Below are 22982 nucleotides of genomic sequence, written 5' to 3'. Positions count from 1 at the left end.
GAATGAAATGAGCATGATGGGAGAACTTACTTTGTTGGTTTACAAGTTAAGCAAGTTAGTGATGGAATATTCATTAGTCAAACCAAATACATTTATGATCTTTTAAAGAAGTTTGATCTAATGGATTGCACATTTGCAAAAACTCCCATGGCCACTGCAACTAAACTTGAATTAAACACTTCTGAAAAGTCTGTGGATATTTCAAGCTATAGAGCCATGGTTGGCTCACTTTTGTACTTAACAGCTAGTAGGCCAAATATAATGTTTGCTACTTGTCTCTGTGCTAGATTTCAAGTTGATCCTAGAGAATCACATTTAATAGTTATAAAGAGAATTTTCAGATATCATAAGGGAACACCAAAACTTGGCATTTGGTACCCTAGAGACTCTGGTTTTGATCTAACTAGTTATTCAGATGCAGATTATGTAGACTGTAAAATTGATAGAAAAAGTACAACAGGAACCTATCAATTTCTAGGAAACAAGCTGGTATCCTGGTTCAGTAAAAAGAAAAATTTAGTTTCTACCTCTACAGCTGAAGCTGAATATATTGCTGATGGTAGTTGATGTGCACATATTTTATGGATAAAAAATCAACTGTTGGACTATGGTCTACAGGTGAATAAGATTCCTATTTTCTTTGATAACACAAGTGCTATTGCCATTACTGAAAATCTAGTACAACATTCAAGAAAAAAGCACATAGACATCAAGTACCACTTCATTAGGGAACATGTAATGAATGGTACTGTGGAACTTCATTTTGTTCCAAGTGAGAAACAACTTACAGATATCTTTACCAAGCCACTTGATGAATCCACTTTCTCTAGGTTTGTAAGTGAGTTAGGTATGCCTAATTATTCTTAAATCATTTTTGATAATTTTGCAAGTTGAAATGCAGCCTGAAACTTAATTGATTCTTCTATTTTGAATGATAATTTGGCTAAGTCAAAATCTACATCTCGACGGATGTTTATTATCCATTGAGTTTGATCATCCGTCGAAGTAGAATAGCCTGGTTAAAATCAATTACTTTTCTGGATTATTTTAAACCCGATGGATAATTGTTTTATTCCCATCCGTCGAATTGTCAACATCTTAGCCGTTAAAGTTCTGAACATTATCCATCGGATTTACTTACGGTCTGTAAGTATATCACGACGGATAATTGACAGAATTTTGACATTTTATTTTCACTTTTAAAACGGCTATTTTGGGCAATTTTCATTGGGTCTTTAATTTTTACCTTTAATTTTTATCCCATTTTATCTGAGAATACATAAAAGCCTTATTCCAAGTTCATTTTAGCTTTTATCTTTCTCTACTGTAATTAACTGCTCTCTTCTTCCTCAAAGTAAACCCCCTTTCTCTCTGTAATCTTTATTGCTTAACAATGGCACCAGTAGTCAAGATCATGTCTCATACAGGATTTATTTATGAAAAGAACAACTTTGTGGCTCTTGTGAACAAAGAAATTCCAGCCTCTGAATATTATCACAAAATGATTGATTTTGTGAAGGGATGCAAGCTTAATTATGCCATGCTGGAATCACCCACAATTTACTGTGAAGTTGTGGAGGAGATGTGGACTACCGATGTGTATCAGGAAACTGACAAAACAATAACTCTCTCCATTAAAGGTAAGGAATTTTGCGTTAACAATGATATTATTCAAGCGTGCTTTAAATTCCTGATAACACTACTACTAAACCACATACAGATGCTGATTTAGTTAGCTTACTTAATTCTATTGGCTATGCACTTTCTACCACTAAGTTAAGTGAGATTAGGAGGCTAGGTCTTAGGAAATAGTGGAGTTATCTGTGGATGTAGTTACCAAGGTGTTTTCTGGCAAGATAAGCAATTTTGATTCTATCAATACTACCATGCTTAACATGCTTTACATGCTAATTAATGATTATTATTATAATTTTAGTGATGATGTCATGTTTGAGTTAGGTTACAAGTTAGGGGAAATCCAAAAGAGATCTAGAAATGTTTATTATGCTAGATTCTTTATGATTATTGCTAACCATGTTTGTGAGGACCTTGTAATTGAGAACCCAACCAACAAACTGGACTGTTGGGTTCAAGAAAGGAGAATAATTGTAGATTTAAACAGAGCTGATCTCCACAAGGAGGTGCCCCTTGTTTATTTACCTATTATGGAGGGCCCTCAAGTAAGTGAGGTAAATGTTTCTGTCCCTACTCCTTCTACCTCTCAAATTTCTTTGTCATTGACTATGGCTATGGCATCTATGTCAATGACCCAACAGATGCCTACCCAAGCCACAAAATCCAAACCTTCAAAATCCAAATCAAAGAAACCACACTCTGGTGTCTCTCAAAAGATGCCAGTTTCAAAATCTACCATAAACAAAGGAGGGAGTGTGAAGGTGGGTAAGATTGGTGAGGGAAGAAACCCTAAAAATAAGGATGGTGAGGTGAGTGTACCCAAACCTAGCCACAGTATAGTTTCCCAACAAACTGTGGTGCTTAATAAGGAAATTAGCACATCTCTAGTTTCATCCTCTCAAAAGGATGCTACTATTGAAACAAGCTCCCAACCAGGAGCACAGGTCAAAAGGGCTAGGGACATAGACTCACCACTAACTTATACAAGAAAGAAGAAATCTAGAAAACTTGGGGATGCACAGGGAACACACACAATGCAAACTGCAGCTAAAGACTCAATTATTGCACCTTCTCCAACTCAGTTTGATGTGACTCCAATAAATGTGGAGTCACATCCAAAATCTTTAAAAATAGAAGCACCAAACATATAAAACTCTCCCACCAATTATTTGGATATGGATATGATTCACACATCAATCCCTGATTCTCTTTCTTTAACTCTGTTAGAGAAGCCAAAACTCAATACAAGTGAGCATCATCTTCTAGATGATTTGTTGGCTCACTTGCCTATCCTTTCAGGAACTATTGAGACTTCTATGCCTAAATTTTCATCAATCTGCATAGAGTCCATAATAGTTTCTACTTCAAACTCTATCATTTCTTCTATCCCGATGGATATTGTTCATCTGTCGGCTAGTGATTGTATCCCGATGAATGTGCCTAACAGCAGTCTTCCGTCGGCTATCCTAACTACTACCCCGATAGATGTTCCTCATCCGTCGGTACTCACTACACAAGCTGAATTTTCAACAATTGTTACAAGTGTAGATGAGCTAGTGGTTGTAAAATCACTCCTAGGATTGAGGGAAGGGAGTGAACAAAGTGAGAGGATGAGTTGCTCTCAGGTAAAAGAAGAGAATCAAAGAGAAATTATGCAGGCTATTTCTTCCAGCCTGGCAAAAGTGAGTGAGCGGAGTTCCACCTTAGTAGGTGAAGGTGAGGGTGTGAGGGTGGTGAGCCAAGGGGAGCCCTTGATGCAAGAAAAGAGAGATAATGAGAGAAAAGAAGGTACAGATGTATGGGAAGAGCCCATTGTAAGTGAGTTAATGGATGTCAGTGAGGCTGAAAAGAAACAACTAATTCTGCAAGAATATCAAACTGTCTTAGATTATGTTTCTTATGAAGCTGAGGCATTTACTCACCCTATTTCAACTTATCAAGTTTTGGCTAAACAGGACAATGTGGCTGCTGAAAGAATGCTAAATTTGGTGCATACAACTGCCTCTATGCAAAGAGCTAAAGATGCCATCCCAGCCATGCCTCCCAAAGCTGGTGATGATGTTGACTATGGAACTGGTGGTTCTGAGGATCTATTTGGGGATGAAGATGATGAAAAAGAGGAGCCCATGGATTTAGGGGGAGAAGCTGGTTCAAGAAGGAATGCAAACATTCCATCATGGATGTTTAGCAAAGAATGCAGTGAGCATCATTTCAAGTCAACCCTGATCTCTCTCATCAAGCAAACCAATACATCTCTTCAAGCCTCCACAGATGCCAACACTACAAGTCTGCTATAAGCTCATCTCAACTCTTTTTAAATACATAAAATATCAAATCTCAAACAGACTCAGGAGGTAGATGCAATCAAAGCCTCTATAGCTGATATCAAGACTGATGTATCTGACAGATTAGAGTCTAAGCTTCCTGAACCTACAATGAGAGATCTACATCAAAGACTCAGTAAGGAGTCTGAAATAAACTCCAAAATTGATGATGTTAACAGAAGGGTGATTAACCTAGAGAGTGAGATCTCTAAAATCAGACTCAATCAAGCTCATCAAACTATGCTGCTTCAACAGCTAGTGGCTGCACATACCAAACCTAAAACTTCTCAACTTGATGCTAACAAAAAGGGGGAGAAAGGCTCAATTACCTGAGTTAGTCAAGGAGCAGCAAGTGAGGGGGAGACAGTGCTAAAGATAAATATCAGCAAGGTAATTGTTCCAGAAATTACCTTCACTAAGTCACCAATGATGGACAGTATAGATTTGATCAATATCAAGGCAGCTGAACTGAATGAAATATGGGAGGAAATTAACAAGAAGATTGAGCAGAAATTTGGTCAAGTAGTGGAACCAGACAAGATCTTTCATCACTTCTCTCAAGCCAAACAAATCTCAGTGAATGAAATGAGTCTAGGTAATTTGGAAAAGGGCCAACCTTCATGTATAAAGTCTCCAAAAGCCAACTTAGTTTTAAAGCCCAAAAGAAACTACCCAAAGTCATCTCACAAAAATCCCTTGGATCATATGTTTAAGACTTCAAGACCAGATGAAAAAAACTGTTGGCAAGGTCCATTGCATTCTTCAAAGATCCAACTGACTCTGTGCTAGAGAGAAAAATTGCTAAGATCTACAGGAATGGGAAAGAAATTTGTGTGGTGGCTGAACATCCTCAGTTTGCAGAAGCTAAGAAGGAAGAAAAGGAAAGAATCAAGCAAGAAAAGAAGCAAGTTGTTTTAGATGCTAAGAAGCTCAAACAGAAGAAAAAGCAAGCTACTATAGTAGCCAAGCTTCAAGCTACGAAAACTGCAACTGAGATTTCTGAGAAAAAACCTATGGTAGCTGAGGATCAGGATCAGAAAATGCACAAGGAACCTCAACATAAAAGGAAGTTCAGATACAAAATCCTTCCCAAAATAAGATTAGACTTCAATGATGATCAGATGGAAGATTACATTCCCAACTAGTCTATATCTACAACTCAAACACAAGCCCTCAGTGGTACAAGATGAATCTAAGGTGGATCCTACAAAGAACTTTCATGGTGAGCCAATAGTTCCCAAGAATGAGCCTATAGACTGGGATAGTTTGCCTCAATCTGAGCTTAATTTACCAATCTTCAACAAGCTAAAGAAGACAAAGACAAGAGCAATCAAGAAGGTCAAGCCTGTGAAACTCAAAACCAAAACCTTAACCAAAACTCAACCAACTGTCAGCAAGAGAGATCTTCTATATATATGTGACATCAAGGAGTTTTCAAATATAAATCTCTACGTGGATGAACTAGAAGAAGTGAGAGCAATTGATTGTCACAGGAATCTCCCTGAAAGACTGGTGTTCAAATACAAGGGTGGGAAAGAGATCGTATGGCACCTTCACATGATTCTTCAAGAAAGCTGCTCTATTTTGATAAAGATCTTCTCATCATTCAAGAAAAATTTTGGATTCAATGTGACTGCCAAAAGAATGATTCTAAAGAAGATAGAAGAACTAAGGAGCGGCAAAGCCTCAAATGCACTCCCAAGAACTCTATCAATTTCCTTCACATGAAATAGAGTGCACTTGAGGCCTTATTGGCTGATGAAATTCATAGATGAAAAGGGTGTTAGGAGATTCTTCAGGATGGATGACCAATTGGGCATCTCAAATAATGAGACTCTATTGGAAATGCAAGAAAAGCTAGATTTATCAAATGCTGAAGAACATGAATTTCATAGACAACTCCAAAATCAAATAGAAGAAAACAACAAAAAGCTTGGGAAGAAATCAAGACAATTAAGGAAATAGATCACATTTGCTCAGACTAGAGGAGCATCTTGAAAATGATTGTGAGAACTCTTTCTACACTTTACTTTGTTCAATTTTCAAATAAACTGTAGCACTTACAAGTTTTATCTACCATAATTCATTCTGTACATTTAGGGTATTTTGTTATCATCAAGTTTCTCTTAATTTATGGCTACAATTCCAGTAGACATAAATTGGGGGAGATTGTTAGGAATATGTTTTGAACTTGATGATAAATTGAACAAAACACCTTAGTAGATTTAACTAAGTGTTTTTGTTGCTCTCGATGGATGTTTTATAATAGTCCTGACGGATGAACTTTATAGTTCCGACGGATGACCATTGAACATCTATCGAGAGTGTAGCTTATGTAATAATAAGTCTTATAGCACATTTATGTAAACAACGATGTATTAGTTGAGTAGATGATGTAGGATTCTTTAAGTCATGTTGACTACTAGATTGATATGCAGAATAAGTTGGCTAATTATAATTATAAGATGTCTTGTAATTCTGTATAAGTGAAATAAAGTCAAGTGGCAGAAAGGCTCCCGACAGATGATCTACAAAGGCTCCCAACAGATAATCAAAAAGACTCCCAACGGATGACCAACATAGTCCCGACGGATGATCATAATTCAAAAGAGCGGTTGACAGTGACAACACAGTCACATGCATCGGGTGTTTGCAAATGGAATGTGGCAGCCTAATTGCAGGATTTAGAGAACAAAGAAGCATTACCATTTCCATGCAAATATGAAGATATTCAAAGATGTTGGATAGAGTAATAAAGTAGCATGAAATTAGACTAGAAATAATTTTGTTTTACTTGTTTGTCTTTTTATCATGTAACTTGGAAGTATATAAACCAAGTGTAGCAAGTAGAACAAACAAGTAAGTTAGCAAGCATTATTTTCAGAGAGATAGATAAAGTTGTATATGTTAAGCATTTCTCTGTAATTCTGTAAGTTCACTTGTAAGCATCTGTATGCTACTCAAGCATCACAGAGTTCTCATCTTTATATATATGTATCTCTAGTGGATAAGTTTAAATCCACCAGAAAGTTTTAAATCCTTGTGTTTTATTGCTTTGTATTTTGATTTCTATTTCACTTTCATTCCGCACTTATTGCAAAATCAAACACAGTTATATATTAAGTAAGAACATTCTTAAAATCAGAAAAAGAAGCTAGAATTACGTTCAATCCCCCCCTTATGTAATTCTTGTTGCATTGATTGGGAATTACAATAAGGATCATGACAAGACTCCTTATGAGATTATGGATAACAAGAAACCAACACTGAAATACTTTCGTGTGTTTGGAGCTAAATGTTTTGTGCTGAAGGAAGGAAATAAGCATATGGGAAAGTTTGATGCTAAAGCGGAAGAAGGCATATTTCTTGGCTATTCTCTAGAATCTAAAGCTTACAGGTTTTATACGATTACTGATCAGAAAGTGATTGAAAGCCTTAATGTATCATTCGACGACACCAAGTTGGCAAGCCTGCAAACGGAAAAGGATTCTGAATCTCTGGAATTTGAAAATCTGTCAGATGATCCTTTAGATGTAGAAGAACCTAAGATTGCTAATTTTATACCTATAGAACATGGGAATGCTGATCTTAAATCAAGGTGGTAATGGTAGAAACAATGATTATGATATTCATACAGGAACCCCTTCAAGAACTACTACTCAAAGATCAGAATTATCAAGTTATGGTGGCAGCAACTCAGGGGGAGCAGGAAGAGGATCTACAGTTTACACTCAACATCATGCTGAATAAGGGGAAACATCAAGATCTTATATGCCTCGATAAAGAGTTTGAAACATAGACCATCCCTTTGAACTTATCATTGGTGATCTTGATACAGGAGTGAGAACTAGACATGCCACACATAATAAATGTCACTTTTCAGGGTTTCTCTCAGAAATGGAACCGAAGAAAGTAGATAAGGCACTTGAAGATCCAGATTGGGTTATTGCTATGCAAGAGGAACTCAATCAGTTTGAGAGGTAGAAGGTATGGAAGCTGGTACCCCGACCAAAGGACAAGTCAATGATAGGCACTAAGTGGTTATTCAGAAACAAGTTAGATGAAGATGGTATTGTAACGAGAAATAAGGCCAGACTGGTAGATAAAGGTTACTCTCAAAAAGAGGGCATAGATTATGATGAAACCTATTATTATTCCCTAACAATACAACAAGAATTACAGAAGAGGGTTGAATTTAATTCTGGCTACTTTTTCAGATTTTAAAATAATTCTAACTCGATAAATATAATAGTGTATGATTAGCAGTTGTTGTTAGGGCGAAAACATGCACTAATATTCATGCAAGTATACGCGTTCGCAAGTAATATAGAATACTTTCTAGTTCATTCCCTCAGAGACTCAGACTAAGTTATTGTCTAATTAAACTCACTCACCAATGTATGATTGCTTCTCAATGTTAAGATAATAACACTTAAAATTGTTGATTAAATATTAACTATAATTACTACTTAATTAATCACTTAACTAACACTTCAATTTATCAATAATAAAACACTCATGAGATCACAACTTCATTATTACTTCCTTCTATAGCCATTGTTATTACCTTTAGCATGTGACAGTGATGATATTAATCGAATAACACGGAACTGATAAAAACCAACTTTCGTTGTACTAATACCTTTCTACCAAACATCCACAATTAAGATAGAAGTTGAATAGTCATCAATTATGTTGAGTTCCTATATGTCTACAGAAATTGACAACACAATGATTTAAGCACAAGTTATTCCTTTTGATTACATAGGGCAAATAAAACTGTTAGAGTTACCCACTAATCATGCACAACGTACATGAACCTATGCTAGCATGGAAAGTTCTAAATCTCAAGATCCACCGTCGCTTCACAAGAGATTAACACCCTATCTTATATGTTCGCGACGCACATAAGACGAATACGCACAACCAATACTAGATATCATGCAATCATCACACACTAAAGTATTAAACAATTAACTAAAGAATTCCATAATAAATCCGTTGCAACCCCATGATCACGATTAGCCCATAATAGAACTTATCGCCATCATGGGTTCATATGAAATCATGATAAACAAACACAAGAAAATAATAACTAAACTAATTATATTAAAACAGAGTACGTCACAAGAGTAAATAAGTCAAAGCAAGAAAACTAACATCCAACGTTACAACGAAACAAGAATCACAAGAATATATGCTTCCTCTTCGCTGCAGTGTGCTAAATCGGTCTTCTTCCTTATCTCCTTCGCTTCTTGCGCAAAACACAATCTAAAACATAATCTCCTTCATCCTCTCTGTGAAAACGTCTCAAATCTACTTATATAATAGTCCCATAAAACTCAGATTACATAGAAGTTGGAAGCCAAACAGAAGTAGAAGTCTAAAATAATTTATCCTTTTCCCCGACCCTGCGCGGCCGCTCAGCATTTCTGCGCGGGCGCGCAAGGCTGCTGCGCGGCCGCTCAGCATTGCTGCGCGGGCGCGCAGGACCCTACTGGAAAAAATCCAGGTTTGCTCCGTTTCTTCGCCGTAATCTGCCCGTTCTTTTCCTCTCGCAATGGTGAACACATGCCAAGGCTTATTCTTGATGATTCCTCCTCCGAAATGCAACTAATACCCTGAAATGCATAAACACTAGAAAAATGCATCAAATACACAAAATACTTGATTTCAAGACACCAATTTAAGCCATTTTAAGACGTTCTAAGTGGTATAAAATGCCACTTATCACACCCCCAAACTTAAATCGATGCTTGTCCTCAAGCGTCACAGACTCAAAATAAATAAAAATATGCATGAATGCAATCTATATGAAAATACAACGATCCCCCTTACTACAATTAACCAACCAAATTGTCACATCTCAACGAATGCAGTTAGACAACTAAAGATCAATAAACTCATGCAAACAGACATACAGCCAGAAACGTGGTGTGTGCAAATGCTTAACAGATATGCTTCGGAACTAGACCAATTACTATGACTAGACTATCTTCAAGGCAATCCTACGATTATACAAAGAATAAAAATTCTAGGCACAAAGTGATATACAACACTACAAGAACTCTGGAGCTTACTACGGAATTGTGCTTTTTATTTACAACTCAAATGCTTATTTGACCGTGCAATGAGTGAGGTCCACAAAAGACTTATACAATGGTATCCATGTAACGAGCGTTAGGTTAGCGAATCCCAGACTCTAAAAGCCTTAGGTCACTAGGCACAAAGTCCCCTAAGAACTTAATAACTCGAATACCAAAGAGCCCACTCTTGATCAATTATGCAAATTTTTTTTTTTTTTCTGAGCAAGTGCGTTTCGCTCCATCTTGCTCAACCCTAGACTACTCGCATAACATGCGAGCCGGCTACTAGCCATTTGACGCCTAGCCACAACTAGCAACAAATTCCATTTTTACTCCATTTTTTTTTCTTTTTCATGCCTTTACCACTAAGAACCTATTATCAAATTCTAAGCATAATAAATAGATTATCCTCGAAAATAATCAGATCATAACAACAATCTAGCCCTTAAGCATTCTCTAAGACTTAGTGAAAATACAAGTGCTTCTAGCATGCATATCAACCTACACAACTTAATATCACTTTAATGCTATCACTACACTCGCATCAATATCACAATTCACTCGATAAATCATTGCAAAAGGGATCATGGTATATGCATTAGCTATATGACATGACAAACAAATAAAGCTATATAAAAAAACTATGTGGCAAAAATTATGCAACTATATGAACTAACTATCATGAATATGCAGCTATATGACACACACAAAATATTCCTTAACTACCACCCCCAAACTTAAAATCTTCACTGTCCCCAGTGAAGGTAGTAGAAAGGAACACAGGGTATACCTACTCGGAGTCATCATCATCATCACCCTCAGTGGGTGGAGTATCAGGCGGCGGGTATGCAGAGTCCTCACCAAAAACTGGCCACTGGATATCAGCTCCAAGGCCTCGAAAAGCAGTCCCTAACGCAAGAGTGAGCTCCTGAGCAAACCTGCTCTGCGTCTCATACATGGCATCCATCCGCCGTGAAAGCCTCCTATACTGGGCATCACCCATCCCAGCACCCTCCTGAGCTCTCGAAGAACCAGCCTCACCACGCCCTGGCTTAGCCATAGTAGCACCTCGTGCTGGACGTCCTCCTGGAAGACGATAACCCAGCCTATGCTCCTCAGGCTCACCACCGGTCCACTCCTGCATCCCATTCAGAGTGCCAGAATCTATCGGAGCTGCTGGCAACTGCAACTGCTCATGAGTCGGCCAGTTCACTCCTACTGCTCGGCATAGCTTCGTAACCGTGGATGCATAAGGGATGTTCATATGCTTTGCTCCCCTCAAAAACTTCAGAATTCCTTGGTAGATAAACTCACCAAGGTCCACATAGTATTCCTCATTCAGAATTCCCCACAACAACTGTGCTCTCTCAACTGTGACCTCGTGTGCATGTGAAGAAGGCAAAATATTAGCACATATAAATGCATTCCATGCACGGGCATACCTGTTCATGGCGATCGCCGGAAAGTGACGATACTCATTATTGGCTGGACTGCGGTTCCAAACTGTGCCCGGTCGACAGAGAGTCGCACAAATCAAATCCAAGTCAAAATCCTCAGCAGTCTTTTCATTCCAGTTCTCCTCCTCGGGCTTCCTCTCTCGCTGTCCAATCACACGGCGAATCGCCGCAGGATGATAATCAACCGTCAGCCCACGAACTACAGAAAACCTATTCTTTTCAGCCTTCGCGTTCGCGTAGAACTCGCGAACAACACTCATCGGTACTGCTTCGGGTGACTCACAAAAAGCTATCCACCCCTTCTCTGCAATCATGGGCAACAACTCACCATCCCTCCCTGATGGTAAAAATCCCCTCTCCTTCAGAATCGGCTTCCCCAACAGCCTAGTGTACTCCTCCTCCGCAGCTCTGTCAGTTAACCGAGGCCTTGCAGCAGTACCCCTTGATGAATCAGCAGTAGGAACTGTGCTGCTGCTGTCAATAGTGCGTGCTCTCTTGGGTGCCATTGATTTGTGAATAAAAGTGTGTAAGAACTGATTTTTGATGTTTATGAGAGGGTTTAAGTGTAGGAAGTTTGTGAGAGATATGTAGGATAGGTGTATGTATATATAGGGTGTGGAGTAGGTTAAATTAGATTAGGAGTGGGGTTGAGGGATAAAATCATGGGGTAATGGGAAAAGAATTCGTGGGTTTATGTTATGTGATGGGTTTTTTTGTGTTTTTGTTTTTTTTTTCTTTTTTTTTTTCTGAACTGCAAAAAAATTTCTGGAACTCGACCCCTGCGCGGCCGCTCAGCATTTCTGCGCGGGCGCGCAGCAAGCTGCGCGGCCGCTCAGCATAGCTGCGCGGGCGCGCAGAGGGTCTCTGGAAAAAAAAAATTTCAGCCCCTATTTTCTGATTTTTTTGTGTTTTTGGATAGGTTATTAACTTCTAAGGGTTCCTGTAACAACAATTCATGGGTTGCCTCCCACGCAGCGCTTCTTTTTCGTCATTAGCTTGACGTTCCGTACCTTTCTCAAGTAGTCAACAAAATGGCACTAACCACCTCTCGGTTTGCCATATCCCCATAGTAGTGCTTCAACCGCTGACCGTTAACCTTGAATGCTTGGTCCGAATCATTCTCAAAAATTTCCACCGCTCCATGTGGAAACACGGTTTTGACAATAAAAGGTCCAGACCACCTTAATTTCAACTTCCCAGGAAAAAGTCGGAGCCGAGAGTTGAATAAAAGAACTTGTTGCCCTGGCACAAATAACTTAGGATGTAGCTTCCTATCGTGCCACCTCTTCACCTTTTCCTTATACATTTTGTTATTCTCGTACGCTTGCAGTTGAAATTCATCAAGTTCATTAAGCTGAAGCATTCTTTTCTTACCAGCTGCATCTAAATCCAGGTTCAATTTCTTCAATACCCAGTAGGCCTTATGCTCAAGCTCCGTCGGTAGATGACATCCCTTACCGTACACCAACTGAAACGGTGACATCCCAAGTGGAGTTTTGTATGCTGTTCTGTAAGCCCAAACAGCTTCATCGAGCTTTAAAGACCAATCCTTCCTTGACGGACAAACAACCTTCTCTAGAATGCGCTTTATCTCTCTGTTAGACACTTCCGCTTGACCATTTGTTTGCGGATGATAGGCAGTAGCTACTCGATGATTCACATTATAACGCTGCATCATAGAAGTGAACTTACGGTTGCAAAAATACGATCCTTCATCACTTATGATTACCCGAGGCGTTCCAAACCTTGTGAAAATTTGCTTATGAAGAAAATTTAGTACTACCTTTGCATCATTTGTCGGTAAAGCTTTAACTTCGACCCATTTTGAGACATAATCGACTGCCAGCAAGATGTACTGATTATTGCAAGACGCGATAAAAGGCCCCATGAAATCGATTCCCCACACATCAAAGACCTCGACTTCAAGCATCACATTTAATGGCATCTCATCCTTTCTTGACAAATTTCCCACTCTTTGGCAACGATCACACCTTAAAACAAACTGATGAGCATCCTTGAACAAAGTAGGCCAGAAAAAACCTGCTTGAAGAATACGAGCTGCCATCTTCTCACCTCCATAGTGTCCACCATAAACCGTGGAATGGCAGTCTCGTAATATCCCCTCCGTCTCACAGAACGGGATACATCTCCTGATGATCTGATCAGCTCCCTGTCTAAACAAATATGGTTCATCCCACATATACCACTTCACCTCATGCAGAAACTTCTTCTTTTGAGCGGATGTCAAATTAAGCGGCATTATATTGCTGACAAGATAGTTTACAATATCTGCAAACCATGGTTCTTCCTCCTGAATTGCAAACAACTGCTCATCCGGAAAAGATTCATTGATTAACGTCCTATCTTGTGAAGTAGAATCGGGATTCTCCAACCTAGAGAGATGGTCAGCTACTTGATTCTCGGTACCTTTTCTATCTTTGATCTCTAACTCAAATTCCTGAAGTAAAAGCACCCAACGAATGAGTCTCGGCTTCGAATCCTTCTTAGAAACCAGATAGCGAATAGCTGCATGATCAGTGAATACTGTTACTTTCGTACCAAGCAGATAAGATCGAAATTTCTCAAAGCCAAAGACTATAGCCAAAAGCTCCTTCTCAGTAGTGGTGTAGTTCAATTGGGCCCCATTTAAAGTCTTACTCGCATAGTAGACCACATGGAAGAGATTTTTCTTGCGCTGTCCCAGAACTACACCTACCGCATAGTCACTCGCATCACACATCATCTCAAACGGTTTTGTCCAATCTGGTGTTGTAATAACTGGTGCCGTGATCAAACTCTCCTTGAGAGTCTCGAATGCTGCCAAACATTCATCATCAAATTTGAAAGGCACATCTTTCTCAAGTAAATTGCACAACGGCTTAGATATCTTTGAAAAGTCCTTGATGAATCGCCGATAAAAACCCGCATGACCGAGAAAACTACGGATTCCTTTCACCGAATTAGGTGGGGGAAGATTTTCAATGACTCCCACCTTGGCCTTGTCCACCTCCAGACCTTTGCTAGAGACCTTATGCCCAAGGATAATGCCTTCACGCACCATAAAATGACATTTCTCCCAATTAAGCACCAAATTAGTTTCCACGCATCTTTTGAGTACGGCGCGCAGATTATTCAAACATTCATCATATGAGTGTCCAAAGACGGAGAAGTCATCCATGAACACTTCGACGTTATTTCCAATCATGTCAGAGAATATAGCCATCATACATCTCTGAAAGGTGGCCGGGGCGCCACATAACCCAAACGAAACTCTACGAAAAGCAAATATGCCAAATGGACAAGTGAAGGTAGTCTTTTCCTGATCCTCTGGTGCAATATAAATCTGATTATACCCGGAATAACCATCCAGAAGACAAAAATACTCATGTCCCGCCAATCTGTCAAGCATTTGATCAATGAATGGGAGAGGGAAGTGATCCTTCCTTGTGGCTTTGTTCAATTTTCTATAATCCATGCATACTCTCCATCCTGTAACTGTTCGAGTAGGGATGATCTCATTCTTTTCATTTGCGACCACAGTGATACCTCCTTTCTTAGGTACACATTGCACGGGGCTCACCCACGAGCTGTCAGAAATAGGATAAATGATGCCTGCATCTAGCCATTTCAGAATTTCTTTCTTCACCACCTCCTTCATGATCGGGTTCAGTCTTCGCTGCTGTTCCACAGTTGGCTTACTACCTTCCTCTAACAGAATTTTATGCATACAATATGAAGGACTTATCCCCTTGATGTCTGCTATGGTCCATCCTATAGCCGATTTGAATTCTCTCAAAATCCTTAAGAGCTTGTCTTCCTCACTACCTGAAAGGTCAGCTGAAATAATAACAGGTAACGTAGATGAATCACCTAAAAAGGCATACCTCAAGTGTTCAGGTAATGGTTTGAGCTCCAAGGTAGGTGCTTCCTCTATTGATGGTTTGAGCTTCCCTTCAGCATTCTTAAGGTCAGAAGTACCAAGAGATTCAAATGGTATGTTGAGCTTTCGCTTCCATGGAGATGCGTTCAGATATTATAATTGCTCGTTGCTATCTTCATCATCGCTGTCAAAATCCCCCACTAAGGCCTTTTCCAATGCATCAGATATTAGCATGTGATCGAGTTCCGAAGTAACCGCAGAATCAATCACATCCACTTTTAAGCACTCCTCATCTTCTGTAGGGAATTTCATTGCCTTGAATACGTTGAAGGTCACATCCTGATCTTGGACCCACATAGTAAGTTCCCCTTTTTGCACATCTATCAAGGTACGGCCAGTAGCCAAGAAAGGCCTCCCCAAGATTATGAGAATCTTCTTATCTTCCTCAAAATCCAGAATAACAAAATCTGCAGGAAAGAAGAGCTTATCCACCTTGACGAGCACATCCTCAACTATGCCCCTTGGGTAAGTAATGGAACGGTCCGCCAATTGTAGCGACATGTATGTGGGTTTTGGATCAGGCAGATCCAGCTTTTTAAAGATCGACAAGGGCATCAGATTAATGCTTGCTCCCAAATCACAAAGGCACTTGTCAAAAGTTAGACTGCCAATGGTGCAAGGAATGGTGAAGCTTCCTGGATCTTTCAGTTTTGGTGGTAACTTTTGCTGCAGAACAGCGCTGCATTCTTCCGTGAGAGCAACGGTTTCAAGGTCATCCAGTTTCACCTTCCTTGAAAGAATAGTCTTCATAAACTTCGCATAACTAGGCATTTGTTCCAGAGCCTCAGCGAAAGGTATATTGATGTGAAGTTTCTTGAACACCTCCAGAAACTTCCCGAACTGTCTATCCAGCTTTTGTTACTGCAATCTCTTAGGAAAAGGTAGTGGAGGATAGAGCTGTTTCTCCCCTGTATTAGCCTCAGGCAGAGTGTGTTCAACAGTAGTCTTCTTTGGTTCCGCCACTTTCTCCTTTTGCTTAGATTCTTCATCTCTAACTTCAGCTTCGACTTCTTTTGCCTTTTCAGCATCAGCTACTTTTCCAGACCTTAAGGTAATAGCCTTGACTTGCTCTTTAGCTTCCTTCCTGCCTGGTACTTCCGTGTCACTGGGAAGAGTGCCAGGTTGACGATTGAGCACTGCATTGGCTAATTGACCGATTTGATTTTCCAAGGTCTTGATAGAAACCGCCTGACTCTTGCACAACAGCTTAAGTTCCTCAAAATCAGCACTAGTAGGTGCAGCTGCACTTCCCTGTTGAGGATATGATTGCCTTGTAGTATACTGTTGTGGTTGCTGGAATCCAGGTGGGTTAAACTGTTTACTCACTCCTTGCTGATATGGTGGCTGAATAGCATTCTGATTATTTCCCCAGCTGAAATTTGGATGATTTCTGTTATTAGGATGATAGGTCGCTGGCACAGGCTGCTGTTGTCGCTGATAATTATTCACATACTGAACATATTCGTTGACAAGAGAACACTGATCCGTAGCATGAGAACCTGCACAAAGCTCACAAACCATAGCTATTTGATTAACTCCATACGTAGCCAGAGAATCAACCTTCATTGATAGCGCTTGGAGCTGGGCTGCAATAGCGGTGGCTGCATCAACTTCCAGAATACCTGCGACCTTGCCTGACGTCATCCTCTGAGTTGGGTTTTGATGCTCGTTTGCAGCCATTGTCTCTATAAGATTATACGCCTCAGTATAGCTTTTAGCCCATAAGGCTCCTCCAGCTGCTGCATCGAGCATGGGCCGAGATTGGGCCCCCAAACCATTATAAAAACCAGTGATTACCATCCAATCCGGCATTCCATGATGTGGACATTTTCTCAATATTTCCTTGTAGCGTTCCCAAGCCTCGCACATAGATTCTGTAGGTTGCTGCGCAAACTGAGTAAGAGCACTCCTCATAGCAGCAGTCTTTGCCATTGGATAAAACTTCACCAGAAACTTTTGTGCAAGATCTTGCCACGTAGTGATGGACCCAGCTGGTTCAGAATGTAACCAGTCTTTAGCCTTATCCCTCAGTGAGAATGGGAAAAGCCTCAACTTGATAGCCTCATCAGTCATGCCATTATACTTAAAAGTGCTGCAGATCTCGATAAAATTCCTTATGTGCATATTGGGGCCTTCAGTTGCCGCTCCTCCAAAAGAAATAGAATTCTGCACCATCTGAATAGTGCCCGGCTTGATTTCAAAGGTGTTAGCTTGAATAGCCGGATGAAGGATGCTTGACTGAATGTCATCAATTTTAGGCCGAGAAAAATCCATAAGAGCTGGATCAGCTTGAACAATACGATCTCCCATGTTTACTGGTTCTTTCTGCTCAGTTCCTGAATCTGAATCCTCAAAATCTAACTTCTCCGGAGTATCATGAACTTCGTCTTTCTCCTCAGCTGTATCTATGGTCCTCTTGCGAGCACGAGAACGCGTTTGCATAAACGCTTGCTAAAGTACCTGAAACACAACCGAAAAGAGTAATTAACTACTACGTCCTAATCATTGAGTCCTAATGACCAATGATGGTAAGTACATAAACTAAACAAATACGCCGAGTCCCCGGCAGCGGCGCCAAAAACTTGTTAGGGCGAAAACATGTACTAATATTCACGCAAGTATACGCGTTCACAAGTAATATAGAATACTTTCTAGTTCGTTCCCTCAGAGACTCAGACTAAGTTATTGTCTAATTAAACTCACTCACCAATGTATGATTGCTTCTCAATGTTAAGATAATAACACTTAAAATTGTTGATTAAATATTAACTATAATTACTACTTAATTAATCACTTAACTAACACTTCAATTTATCAATAATAAAACACTCATGAGATCACAACTTCATTATTACTTCCTTCTATAGCCATTGTTATTACCTTTAGCATGTGACAGTGATGATATTAATCGAATAACACGGAACTGATAAAAACCAACTTTCGTTGTACTAATACCTTTCTACCAAACATCCACAATTAAGATAGAAGTTGAATAGTCATCAATTATGTTGAGTTCCTATATGTCTACAGAAATTGACAACACAACGATTTAAGCACAAGTTATTCCTTTTGATTACATAGGGCAAATAAAACTGTTAGAGTTACCCACTAATCATGCACAACGTACATGAACCTATGCTAGCATGGCAAGTTCTAAATCTCAAGATCCACCGTCGCTTCACAAGAGATTAACACCCTATCTTATATGTTCGCGACGCACATAAGACGAATACGCACAACCAATACTAGATATCATGCAATCATCACACACTAAAGTATTAAACAATTAACTAAAGAATTCCATAATAAATCCGTTGCAACCCCATGATCACGATTAGCCCATAATAGAACTTATCGCCATCATGGGTTCATATGAAATCATGATAAACAAACACAAGAAAATAATAACTAAACTAATTATATTAAAACAGAGTATGTCACAAGAGTAAATAAGTCAAAGCAAGAAAACTAGCATCCAACGTTACAACGAAACAAGAATCACAAGAATATATGCTTCCTCTTCGCTGCAGTGTGCTAAATCGGTCTTCTTCCTTATCTCTTTCGCTTCTTGCGCAAAACACAATCTAAAACATAATCTCCTTCATCCTCTCTGTGAAAACGTCTCAAATCTACTTATATAATAGTCCCATAAAACTCAGATTACATAGAAGTTGGAAGCCAAACAGAAGTAGAAGTCTAAAATAATTTATCCTTTTCCCCGACCCTGTGCGGCCGCTCAGCATTTCTGCACGGGCGCACAAGGCTGCTGCGCGGCCGCTCAGCATTGCTGCGCGGGCGCGCAGGACCCTACTGGAAAAAATCCAGGTTTGCTCCGTTTCTTCGCGGTAATCTGCCCGTTCTTTTCCTCTCGCAATGGTGAACACATGCCAAGGCTTATTCTTGATGATTCCTCCTCCGAAATGCAACTAATACCCTGAAATGCATAAACACTAGAAAAACGCATCAAATACACAAAATACTTGATTTCAAGACACCAATTTAAGCCATTTTAAGACGTTCTAAGTGGTATAAAATGCCACTTATCAGTTGTGCGGAATAAAAAGATGATAGAAATAAAAACACTAAGTAATAAAAAAAAGCTTCTAAAACTTTCTGGTGGATTTGAAAGTATCCACCGGTGATATATATATATATATATATATATATATATATATATATCAAATGAGAACCCTGTGAAGCTTTTGAATATATAGCTCACAGTTGCTTATAAGTTTGAACGACTAAACTACAGAAAAAGGCTTACAGAATACAGCTTGATTTATTTCTCTGAAAATAGGCTTGCTTAGTTAATTGTTCTACTTACTACACTTGGTTTATATATCACCAAGTTTACATGATAATAAGACAAGATAATAAAACAAAACATGTCTAGTCTAACTCCAAGCTACTTCGCTACTCTATTCCAGCATCTTTGAATATCTTCACAATTACATGGCAATGGTAATGCTTCTTTGTTCTCAAATTCCTACTTAACAGGCTGGCACATTCCTTTTGTAAACACCCGATGCATGTGACTGTGTTGTCACTATCAATAGCTATTTGAATTTGATCATCCGTCGGGTCTATGCTTGTCATCTGTCGGGAAGCTTTGTTGATCATCCGTCGAGAGTCTTGTAGATTATCCGTCGGGTGTCTATTTGTCACTTGACTTCATTTCACTTATACAGAATTACAAGACATCTCATATTTACAATTAATTTACCTATTCTTCATATCAATCTAGTAGTCAACATGAATTACAGAACCCTAAGCAACCTACTTGACTAATACATGTTGCTTGCAGAAATGTGCTACAGTTCTTATTATTACATAAGCTACTCACTCGATGGATGTTAATCTGTCACCCGTCGGGACTGTAAAGTTTATCCGTCAGGACTATATTAGATCATCCGTCGAGTGCTACAAAATTCACTAAGTTAAATCTACTAAGGGGAAACTTGATGATAACAAAACACCCTAAAGATACAGATTGAAAAGTAGTAGATAAAACTGATAAGTGCAACAAAATCTATTGAAAATTAAACAAAGCAAAATATACAAAAAGTTTGCTCACAATCATTATCAAGGTGCTCCTCTAGTCTGAGCAGATAATTCTATTTCCTTGATTATCTGGATTTCTTCCCAAGCCTCCTGTTATTTTCCTTTATTTGATTCTGGAGTTGTCTGTGGAATTCAAGTTTATCAGCTTCAGATAGATCCAGCATTTCTTGCATTTCCAATAGAGTCTCATTGCTAGATATACTCAATTGGTCATCCAGTATGAAGAATCTTTTAACTCCCTTATTGTCCAAGAATTCTATCAGCCCATAAGGCCTCAAATGCACTTTCTTTCCTGTGAAGGGAATTGATAGAGTTTTTGGAAGTGCATCTTTGGCTCTATTACTCCTTAGCTCCTCTATTTTCTTTAGGACTATTCTCCTTGTAGTCACATTAAATCCAAAGTTCTTCTTGAAGGATGAATAGACCTTTATCAGTACAGATTGGCTTTCTTGAAGAATCATGTGAAGTGGCCATGTGACCTCTTTCCCTCCCTTGTACTTGAACACTAGCCTTTCAGGTAGATGTATGTAAGCATCAATCCCTCTTACTTCTTCCAATTCTTCCAAGTAGAGATTTATTTCAGAGAATTCCTTGATGTCACATATGCATAAAAGATCTCCATTATTGACTGTGGGTTGAGATTTGGTTAGGGTCTTGGATCTAAGAGTCACAGGCTTCACTTTCCTGATTGCTCTGGTCTTTGTTTTCTTTGGCTTGTTGAAGATAGGAAAGTTTAGTTCAGGAATTGGCAAACTATCCAAATCTATTGGCTCATCTTTTTAAATTATAGGCTCACCATGAATAATCCTAGTTGGATCCACCACCTTGAATTCTTCATGTGCCACTGGTGGCTTGGATGGCTGAGTTGTGGATGTAGACTGTTTGGGAATGTAATCTTCCATTTCCTCATCACTGAAGTCTAATTTCTCTTGATTCTTTGCTTGTACCTTGGTTACTTTATCTGTTGGGGTTCCTATTGCATTTTCTGATCTTGAGGTTCAGCAATCACAGATGGTTGTGCAGAAATCTCAGTTGTAGTCTTCACCGCTTGAAGTTTGGCCAAGATAGCAGCTTGCTCCTTCTTTTGTTTGAGCTTCTTAGCATCTAAGGCAGGTTGCTTCTTTTCTTGCCTGATTCTTTCCTTCTCTTCCTTTTTAGCTTCTACAAACTGAGGGTGTCCAACCACCACACAGATTTCCTAACCATTTCTGTAGATCTTTGTAATTCTTCTTTTAACTACTGAATCAGCTGGATCTTTGAAAAATGCAATTGACCTAGCCAACAGCTTCTTCTCATCTGGCCTAGGTGTCTCATACACAGTATCCATAGGATTTTTGTCTGAGAATTTTGAGTAGTTTTTTTTAGGCTTAAGACCAGATTTGCCATTGAAGACTTTATGCAAGAAGTTTGGCCTTTCTCCAGATAACTCAAACTCATCTCATTTACAGAAATCTGCTTGACTTGAGAGTGATGATTAAAGATTTTGTCTGGTTTCTGAATTGGCCCAAATTTCTGTTGAATTTCTGCATCTATTCTTCTCCACTTATCATCTAATTCCTTTTCAGCAGCTTTGACATCAATCTTTTTCAACTTATCATTTGACTCCAGTTTTGCTGCTGCTAGATTGATGAGATCAATGTTGTCCACAGCTGGTGGTTTAGTGAAAGCAATTACTGGCATAATTACTTTGCTGACTTGAATGTTGAGCTGTTTCTCCCCCTCACTTGATGAACCTTTCTCCCCCTTTTTGTTAGCATCAAGTTGTTGAGTAGAAGGGAGTTGAGCAGCCACCAACTGTTGGAGCAGAGTAGTCTGAGTTTCCTGATTAGCACATATCTTGGTCATTGACTTCTCCACATCAGATAATCTAGAGTCCATGGCCTCAACCTTTCTATTTAGATCAGCTTTCTTCCTCAGTTTTCGAGCTATCTCAGTCATGGTGGTTCCAGAAAGTCTAGCATTCAACCTTGCTATGAAATCCTGTTTTACTTCAGAAACTTCATGCTTTATTCCATCCACACTTTGATTGTGTTGGAGAGCTTGAATCTTGTGCAGCTGTAGAGCTTCAAGATGTGCTATAAGTAATCTCTTTGTGCTGGCATTTATGAATGCTTTAATGGTTATTTGGGTGTCATGGATGAGCTTAAATAATGTGGATTGGAGATATGAGTATGAACATTCTTTGGTTAGCATCCAGAAAGGAATTTCTGCATCTCCCCCTATGCTCATACTGTCTTCCTCATCATCCCCACTAGCATCCCCAAAAGAGTCTTCAGTCAGTTCAAAATCACGGCCAGTATTAGATGGCATAGCAGTGATTGCATCCTTTGCTCTTTGTAGAGAAGCAGTTGTGTGCACTAGATTGAGCACAGCCTCCTCATTGCCCTGTACATCTAGAGTTTGATAAACTGTAACAGGATGAGTAAATGTCTCAGCATCTAGGGAGATAGAATCTATGACAGCTTGATATTCTTGCTGA

The 22982-nt window shown here is 39.2% G+C and overlaps 1 non-coding gene across 1 annotated transcript; it reads left to right on the top strand.

The window, feature by feature from the left end:
- The first annotated feature begins 17252 nt into the window (after window positions 1-17252).
- Window positions 17253-17359, top strand: LOC141683853 (small nucleolar RNA R71). The gene has a single exon (XR_012560466.1). It is a non-coding gene; the product is annotated as a small nucleolar RNA R71 (small nucleolar RNA).
- Window positions 17360-22982: the final 5623 nt, after the last annotated feature.

The sequence above is a fragment of the Apium graveolens genome, chromosome 1 (genome assembly GCF_009905375.1).
Source record: "Apium graveolens cultivar Ventura chromosome 1, ASM990537v1, whole genome shotgun sequence".
In the NCBI taxonomy this organism is placed as follows: domain Eukaryota; kingdom Viridiplantae; phylum Streptophyta; class Magnoliopsida; order Apiales; family Apiaceae; genus Apium; species Apium graveolens.
Note: the sequence above shows the minus strand (reverse complement) of the source record. Positions and strands in the feature narration are given on the sequence as shown.